The 7,332-nt window shown below is 46.5% G+C and overlaps 1 pseudogene; it reads left to right on the forward strand.

Annotated features, from left to right (window-relative positions):
* The window catches only part of LOC127905991 (glutamate receptor ionotropic, NMDA 2B-like), a 135,577-nt pseudogene extending 128,245 nt beyond the window's left edge, over positions 1–7,332 (forward strand).

Genomic DNA, 7,332 nt, shown 5'->3' on the forward strand with positions numbered 1-7,332 from the left:
TGACGTAAAGCCACAAGTCCAAATCCCTATCTCCATCCATGGCTAGTTTAGAAAAGGGACAATTTTAGCTTGCTAGACAACAACACAACGAGATGCAACAATTCAAGTTGTTTCTGTCAATGACATATTTCTCTCGATGTGATGTGATTGGTGGGAAGCCAAATCCAAACTGGCTTCCCTTGACACTTTGTTTTGGTGCCCCAGGACCATTCACATTTGAGCTCACTCAGTTTACCTCAACACTGATTGGCTATTATTTTATATGTTGTTTTTTTTATCAAGGGAGGAAAAATGCTCGCTGGCTTCCATTGTATTCAATGCTAAGGGCGGCAACAATGTCATACTCTTTATGACCAGACAGCATCAGATACTGTAGATGACCTACACATACAGAGACACAGGGGCGCTATTTCGCTGATGAAAGAGTTGACAAGGAACAAGGTTGGCATCATGGTTGTCATGGCATCAAGGCTGAGAGAGAGGACAGATGACATGAAAATTACCCTGTTAAGGAATCATTGCCATTGACCAGTACACCTTTGACCTTTAATGGCGGCCAAAGGGTCCTATTAACTCTGCTGTCATTTCCCAGACAAAATGTTTTACAAATCATTGGGTCAGATTGATTTGATCCCACTCATCCATCTGTCACACCTCGTTCACCCCACTTTCCATTCATTTGTATTTGAATATTGTATTATACATCACAGGATGCAAATAGCACGGTTTGTCTTTCTGTCATCATTATGTCAGTGTTTCATGGCCTCATCCTCTCTCTGGAGGTTTATGTTATGGCGGTCTACAGTCGATGCCGGGGGGTATTTATTAACTGCCACGGGGTATTGTTCAGCTGAATTCTAATCACATTGATTGAAGGTATTGACCGCTGAGACCCACAGGGCTTTACTGCATCTCTGTCATTATCAATCATCTCCCCATCCTCTCCTCTCTCCTACTTTCTCATGCTCTCCTGTCTCATATACCCACATACAGTAGAAATACATTAGATATATTACATTCAGTCCATGTGTGAATCTGTATTTTACCACTTAATGGAGAAACAATAAACAAGGAGTCAAATCCAGACTAGAAGTGGACACTTGACTTATCTCTGTTTACACTACCGGTCCAAAGTTTTAGAACACCTACTCATTCAAGAGTTTTTCTTCATTTTTAATATTTTCTACATTGTAGAATAATAGTGAAGACCTCAAAACTATGAAATAACACACATGGAATCATGTAGTGATTAAACACAAAACAGTGTTAAAATATATGTTATATTTGAGATTCTTCAAATAGCCATCCTTTGCCTTGCTGACAGCTTTGCACACGCTTGGCATTCTCTCACCCAGCTTCATGAGGTAGTCACCTGGAAGGCATTTCAATTATCAGGTGTTCCTTCCTAAAAGTTAATTTGTGGAATTTCTTTCCTTCTTAATGTGTTTGAGCCAATCAGTTGTGTTTTGACAAGGTAGGGGTGGTATACAGAAGATAGCCCTATTTGGTAAAAGACCAAATAAGCAAAGAGAAATGACAGTCCATCATTACTTTAAGACATGAAGGTCAGTCAATATGGAACATTTCAAGAACTTTGAAAGTTTCTTCAAGTGTGGTCGCAAAAACCATCAAGCACTATGATGAAACTGGCTCTCATGAGGACCACCACAGGAATGGAATACCCAGAGTTACCTCTGCTGCATAGGATATGTTAATTAGAGTTACCAGCCTCAGAGATTCCAGCCCAAATAAATGCTTCACAGAGTTCACGTAACAGACACATGTCAACATCAACTGTTCAGAGGAGACTGTGTGAATCAGGCCTTCATGGTTTAATTGCTGCAAAGAAACCACTACTGAAGGACATCAATAAGAAGAAGAGACTTGCTTGGGCCAAGAAACACGAGCAATGGACATTAGACCGGTGGAAATCTGTCCTTTGGTCTGGAGTGCAAATTTGAGATTTTTGGTTTCAACCGCCGTGTCTTTGTGAGACGCAGTGTGGGGGAACGGATGATCTTCGCATGTGTGGTTCCCACTGTAAAGCATGGAGGAGGAGGTGTTATGGTCTGGGGGAGCTTTGCTGGTGACACTGTCTGTGATTTATTTAGAATTCAAGGCACTCTTAACCAGCTTGGCTACCACAGCATTCTGCAGTGATACGACATCCCATCTGGTTTGTGCTTAGTGGGACTATCATTTGTTTTTAAACAGGACAATGATCCAACACCACTCCAGGATGTGTAAGGGCTATTTTACCAAGAAGGAGAGTGATGGAGTGCTGCATCAGATGACCTGGCCTCCACAATCACCCGACCTCAAGCAAATTGAGATGGTTTGGGATGGTTTGGACCGCAGAGTGAAGAAAAAGCAGCCAACAAATGCTCAGCATATGTGGGAACTCCTTCAAGACTGTTGGAAAAGCATTACAGGTGAAGCTGGTTGAGGGAATGGCAAGAGTGTGCCAAGCTGTCATCAAGGCAAAGGGTGGCTATTTGAAGAACCTCAAATATAAAATATATTTTGATTTGTTTAACACATTTTTGGTTACTACATGATTCCATATGTGCTATTTCATAGTTTTGACTTCTTCACTATTATTGTACAATGTAGAAAATATCAATATTAAGAAAAACCCTTGAATGAGTAGGTGTCCTTAAACTTTTGACCAGTAGTGTAGATATTCTGTGTAGTGCATGTTCCACGGTCTAATGTTCAACTGTTGCATAGGCTATGTACATGCCTGTGTTGTTTATCAGTCTCTGTTTCCCTCTCATTCTCCTCAGTCTACTCTTAGAAACCCTATGTTTAGTTCTCCTTTATTCTGCCTCTGACTCTCCCTTACCCTCTCTAATGCTGCTTAATGACCCTCTTCACTCACAGGGCATCTACAGCTGCATCCACGGGGTTCAGATCGAAGAGAAGAGCAGCTCAGCTCTCGACTCTCCATCGGTCACCATGAACAACACCCAATCCAACATCCTGCGTCTGCTCCGAACCGCTAAGAACATGGCCTCCCTGTCCGGGGTTAACGGCTCGCCTCACAGCGCCCTGGACTTCATCCGTCGTGAGTCATCCGTCTACGACATCTCTGAGCACCGCCGCAGCCTAGCAGGTCACTCGGACTGCAAGCCTCCATACTTGCCGGAGGATAACATGTTCAGCGACTACATCAACGAGGTGGAGAGGACGTTCGGGAACCTCCACCTGAAGGACAGCAACCTGTACCAGGACCACTACCTGCACCACCACGGAGGCTCTGCCCTGGGGCTCAGCGGCCCGCCACTTAACAGACCCCACAGCCTGGGCAGCAATAGCTCTCTGGAAGGGGGCATGTTTGACTGTGACAGTTTAGGTGGAGGAGTGGCACCCATCTTCACCACCCAGCCACGCTCTGCCCTGACCCACAGGAACATGAGTAAGTTTGACCTGATTGCCAGTCAGAACCCACCCTCCGGGCCGGGCTTCAAATCGGGACTGTCAGACCTGTACGGAAAGTTCTCCTTCAAGGGAGGGGCCTCTAGCTCAAGTTACATCCCCGGGCACGACAGGTACTGTGGGGGAGGGGGCAGAGAGGATGACGGAAACATCCGTTCAGATGTTTCAGACATCTCCACTCACACTGTCACCTACGGGAACCTGGAGGGCAACGCTAAAAAGCGTAAGCAGTATCGAGACAGCCTGAAAAAGAGGCCCGCCTCGGCCAAGTCGAGACGAGAGCTGGATGAGATTGAGCTGGGCTACCGGAGAAAGCCCTACCACACAGGCTACCACCACTACCATGGCCATCGCTCCTCCTCCCCGCCCCTACTGGCCTCCGAACGCAAAAGAGGAGGAGGCGGCAATGCAGGGAGCACATCCTACCTGTTCCGTGACAAAGAGAGTGTGAGGGATTTCTATTTGGACCAGTTCCGCCCCAAAGATGGTGTCCCCCAATGGGAACATGTGGATCTGACAGACGGTCCTGGAGGGGGGGGTGGAGTCGGCGGGGGGAACTGTACAAGTTTGGTGTCAGTGGACGACTTCCTGAAACAAAATAAACCCAAGAAATCAGAGTCTAAGAGTGGGGGAGGCACATCAGGGGCAGGGTTGGCAGGAGGAGACTGGGAGTGTCGAAACTGCCGTGCCAGCGGAGGAGGGGGCAAGCAGATGTCGATGCATGGCAGCGGGCGGGGGAGAGGGGAGGCGGATATGGTGGAGGGGTTAGTTGTGGATCCTCGGTGGGTGGAGGGAACAGCCGCCCCAGCTCTGCCACCTGCATGCGCTGCGAGGGCTGCAAAAAGACAGGCAACCTGTACGACATCAGTGAGGACAACAACCACCTCTTGGAACAGATGGGGGGTGGGAAAGGCGGAGGCATGGGGGCTGTGGGGTTAAGTGGAGGCGCCCAGCCTCAATCTCAAGCCCAGCGGAGGAAGTCTGCCGGCTTTGGAAAGCCACTCCGACGGCAACACTCTTGCGACACCTTCGTAGACCTTCAGAAAGAGGAGGCAGTCGGAGTCAGGGGGGTCATGGGGGATCTAGGAGGGGGCGGTGGGGGCATGGGGGGTGTAGGAATGGGCGGGATGTTGCCTCCTCCCAGAAGTGTTAGCTTAAAAGAGAAGGAGCGCTATATGGAGGGTGTTAGCCCCTTCGCCCACATATTTGAGAGGCATGGAGGCTCAGAGAGGGAGAAGGAGCGAGACAGAGACCCTCTGTTCTACGGTGGTGAGATGGCCAAAGAAGCAGGGTCGCCATTCGGCTTGTTCCGAGGTGGTGAGGGCCTTCACCGCCGCTCAGTGGGGGAGAGGGACATGAGGGACAGAGAAAGAGCCATGATGGAGGGCGGTGGAGGAGGAACCTACTCCTTATCCAAATCTCTCTACCCGGATAGGGTCAACCAAAACCCCTTTATTCCAACCTTTGGTGACGACCAGTGTCTCTTGCATGGCGCCAAACAATACTACATGAAAAAGCAACAACAGCAGCAGCAGCAGATGCCCCCAAAAAACAGCCGAAGTGACTTCCGGGGCTCCGTGGGTGTGACATCTTTCTTGCCAGCGACTGCCACTGCTGGGGTCATGTCCACCGTGGCCCCCAGGTTCCCTATGGACCTGTGTCTGGGAGGGAACCTCCACGGCTCCACGCTGGGTGTGGGGCCAATACAGCGCCCGTTCAATGGCAGCAACGGGCACGTGTACGAGAAACTCTCCAGCATAGAGTCAGACGTGTGAGAGAGGAGACTGGGTGGGGAGGCATGGAGGGAGGCATGGCATTAGTCCCGGGAAGTCAGGGATGATGAGGCACTACTGTCCACATTGCAACCGCAACACGTTTAACAAGGAAGGAGAACAGTCAGGGAAGAGAAGATTAACGACAGAATGGTGAAAATATTTGACAGAAGAGAGCAGGGTGAGTTAGAAGGAAAGATGGGGACATTCATGCCCTGTTATTTTGTTACAAAACAATGAATACAAGAGGTGACACGTGGGTAGGGTTATGTTAACTCTATTATTTATTTGGCCCTTGCCATCAATACAAAAAGAACACAAAAGTGACACCTCAATGTGATCTTGTAAGTTTGAGCCAAATGGCTTAGAGTCACACCTCCAGAGTGATTATGAGAAGGGAATGTGAGTGAGTAGGGAAGTGTCCATCTGGTCAAGTGTTATTAGAGAAAGGAGATGTTGTCATGACTCATGTTGATGATAGCGTCCGAAAATGAGTTTTTTGGAAGACGATGGCCGTGTTGACCCACTGCACTAACTCTCCCTCTTTTTGCATCTACACTCTTAGAGAAAAGGGTTCCAAAAGGGTTATGTGGCTGTCCCCATAGGAGAACCCTTTTTGTTTCCAGGTAGAATCCTTTATGGTTCCATGTAGAACCCTCTGTAGAACAGGTTCTACCTGGATCCTAAAGGGTTTTGTACCTGTAACCAAAAACGATTCTTCAAAGAGTTATTTTATGGGGACAGCCCGAAGAATCCTTTAAGGTTCTAGATAGCACCTTTTTTTCTAAGTGAGTTGTTCTGCTTGCTCCCTTACACCCAAACAACTGTCTTTGACTCTTGTTTGCTATGATAATTCAATCATAAATGAAAATAATAAATTCTTACTGAAATAACAGGGTAAAACAACAATAATGTTATTAACATTGTGATTAACAAAAGTGATATTATGAAGTGCTTATGACATTAAGTTTGTTTTATGTTTTATATTTCAATGCTGTTTAATATTTGTTGTTATTTCTTTGTCTGCCCGATGGTGGCAGGAAGCTTGTTATCTAATTCAACTAACAAGCCTGAAGGACTGAGTGAAAAGTCATTCGGTCTCTTGTTTTTGTTTTAATGATATACAGTCCATGCTCATTCATTCATTTGCTGTTTTTAAAATTGTTGCGGAAAGATCTGGAAGGCATCATTTGCACAGTACTGAACGGTTCTTCTTTGTTTGAAGTTTCAAGAGATTTCACACCCTGTTTCTGAACTTTTGTTGGTCATCAACTGTGAAAGACGTGTCTTGTCATGAAGCAGATGGCTGAAGACACTGACTGAAGGATGAGCCTTAAAGGACTCCAGATGATGTGCACCCCAGAGAGCTCAGCAGGGCGTGATGTAACAGCACGATACGTAGTGAACAAGGTGTTAAGATGTGTACAATATCCACTTGTCTCGAAGGAAGAAACGTGCTGCTCTGAAACCAAGTCATTATTTACAGATGAGAGACTGTGTTTCAAGACAACAACATGTTTGAATAACTAACACTTAACTTGATGTGGACATTATTACACAGACATTACAATACCATCGGAAGTGCTTCATAAACCTGTCACACGTCCATACTAAAGAACACCACACATACTGTCAGACTGCTGTGCCTCATCTAACAAGCATTTGATCAACCCTTTTGGATTCAGGTTCTTAGAAAACAGCCAGCCGCCTCCTAGGCTCACTTTTTAACACACCACTTATCTTGTAAAACGCGTTGCGTCCACTCTCTGAAGTTAGGAAGGTCCATACAGGCTTATGAGACACGTTGAAGAAGCATTTGTGAATGCAGTTTTGCTTCACGTCAGTCAGAGTGTGTTTAATGTGTATTATAGGCGTATGCTCTGTAATTCTAAATTGAACTCAAATCCTCTTAAAAGATGTCGTTGGCCACAGAAGATGGTAATGGTATTGATGAACGGCTGAATGTAAGCCGTGAGGATGTCTAAAAAATGGGACATTCCTCCTCAGACTGAGGCAGTTAGACGGAGGATGTCTTGAGAATGCTCACGTTATATGCTTTGACAGATGTTGACAGTCCTTTTAGCCTGAGACCTCTATATTGCACGGAACCCCCCCCCCACCC

This window comes from Oncorhynchus keta, chromosome 32 (assembly GCF_023373465.1).
Source record: "Oncorhynchus keta strain PuntledgeMale-10-30-2019 chromosome 32, Oket_V2, whole genome shotgun sequence".
In the NCBI taxonomy this organism is placed as follows: Eukaryota; Metazoa; Chordata; class Actinopteri; order Salmoniformes; family Salmonidae; genus Oncorhynchus; species Oncorhynchus keta.